Genomic DNA, 2,470 nt, shown 5'->3' with positions numbered 1-2,470 from the left:
AGAATCCCGAGATACGCCCAAATATGGGGCAAAATAAGAGGACACGTAAGAATACGTAGAGCCTGGGTCAAATAATACCATTGCATCTCTGTGACAAACTGCAACAATACTTGTAATGACAGAATCAGAAGCAACTGCCTCTGTACGAGCAGGAAGTGCATAATATCTGGCATGGCCTCCCCTTCTAGGGCGACCTCTACCTCCCCGACCTCCACCTCGAGATGGTTGAGCAGGTGGGGTGGCAGCTGGTGCTGTAATCATAGCCTGAGGACTCGGTCGAGCACGTTGTGGCTAAAAAGTTTGTGGAGGTGCACCCCTCCTAATCCTAGGGCAATCCCTCACCATATGGCGAGTGTCGCCACACTCAAAATAAGCTCTGGGAGGGCGTGGCTATTGTGACTGGATCGGGCCAGGTCTTCTGGATTGGCCGCTAGGAACACCCCGTGCAGGAGGCACACTAGATACTGGCGGTGCATAATAAGGCTCCTGGGGTCTAGAAGGAGATGGAACACCACTGGAGGCTGGAAGAGCTGAATGAATGACGCGGCTCACATAACCCCTACCATGGCGAGCTACTGGGGCACGAGCTCTAGAATAATAACCAGCCTCTCGAGACCTCTTGGTCTCCCTCTCATCTCTATCCCGGGCAAACATGCCCTTGAATCTCCTGGCAATACTCACAACCTGCTGATAAGAAATATCCATCTTCAATTCCTTGGCCATACTACTCCGGATGCTGGGATGGAGACCCTCAATAAATAGTCGAACCCTCTCTCGAACTGTGGAAACTAAGGCCAGTGCATGTCGGGCTAAATCACTGAAGCGAACTGCATACTCTAACACAGTTATAGCACCCTGACGCAATTGCTCAAACTTAGCGCGCCATGAGTCCTTGAGGCTCTGAGGGTCATAGTCTCTCAAAAATATGTCCGAGAACTGAGTCCATGTAAGTGAAGCTGCCTCAGCCAGACTACCTAACTCATAAGCACGCCACCACTGATAGGCTGCTCCTCTAAGCTGGAATATGGTAAAAGAAACCCCGCTCGTCTCCGCTATGCCCATAGTATGGATAATACGATGAAATTCCTCCAGAAAACCCAGAGCATCATCTGTAGCCAATCCGCTGAAAGTAGGTGGGTGGTACTTCTTGTACCTCTCAAGTCTGAGCTGCTCCACCTCAGAATCTGCTGCCCTAACCTCGGGCTGAGCTAGAGCTACCGGCTGCAATGGTACAACCTTCGAAACCTGATCGACCTGAATCCGCTGCTCTGGAGTACCGGCGACGGGAGTCTGTGCTCCTCCCCCGGCCTGAGATGTGGCATGAGCAAGTAAAATCAATCCAGCCTGAGCTAAGGTGCTGAACATGCTCAGAAAATCGGGCTAGAGTCTCCTGGAAGGCTTGTGCAGCAACAAGTATCTCAGGTGTCTGCCCTCCAGCTTGAGCTACTAGGGGCTCCTCTGTAGAAGCTCGTGCGGGTGCTCTGGCTGCACCACGTGGACGTCCTCAGCCTCTACCCTGGCCCCGGCCTCTCGCGGCTCTAGCAGGGGGCGCGAGTGCTTGTTCATCAGATCTGCTTGTACGTGTCCTCACCATCTGTGAGAGAATAGAATACAAAAAATTTAGAATCTTTGAAGTCAACAATTTTCGCACGACAAGGAATCAAAGTAGTGAAATTTTTCTAACAGTTCCATAGCCTTCCGAAGATAAGTACAGACGTCTCTGTACCGATCCGCAAGACTTTAATAAACCGGCTTGTGACTCACGACACCTACAAACCTAGGGCTCTGATACCAACTTGTCACGACCCAATTTCCCCTCCGTGTGATTTCGTGACGGCACCTAGTCTCCACAACTAGGTAAGCCTAATATTTTGCGGAATAATGAAATACAAATATAAATTTAACCAATTATTCAAAAATACACAACAAATCCCAAAACTCGAAACATCGTGAATCACAAACTACAGAAGGGAAAATCTAGTGTCTCTATACATCAGAATCTAACAAGTAAAAATACAGAAGATAATGGACATGAGAAAGAGTACAAGGGGACTCCGAGGTCTGCAGACGCGGCAGATATACCTTGAAGTCTCTAAAAGCTTTTCCGGCTCACTGATAGTGCGGCTGATAAGGTACACCTGGATCTGCACACGAAAAATATGTGCAGAGAGTAGCATGAGTACACCAAAATCGGTACCCAGTAAGTGCCAAGCCTAACCTCGGTTGAATAGTGATGAGGTCAGGTCAAGGCCCTATTGGTAAATATATAATAAAACAATATACATTATAATACCGCAATAAAATAAGGGCTGAACTTTAACAACAATGAAATCATAGAAGGTAAAAGCTTAGTACACAGAAACACAAGGGGATCTCCCGAGATACCGTCCCGTAGTCCCAAACGTAAATGTGCAGGGGGATCTCCCGGAATACCGTTCCGTAGTCCCAAAATGAATGTGCAGGGGGCTCT

The sequence above is a fragment of the Nicotiana tomentosiformis genome, chromosome 7 (genome assembly GCF_000390325.3).
Source record: "Nicotiana tomentosiformis chromosome 7, ASM39032v3, whole genome shotgun sequence".
In the NCBI taxonomy this organism is placed as follows: Eukaryota; Viridiplantae; Streptophyta; class Magnoliopsida; order Solanales; family Solanaceae; genus Nicotiana; species Nicotiana tomentosiformis.
Note: the sequence above shows the minus strand (reverse complement) of the source record.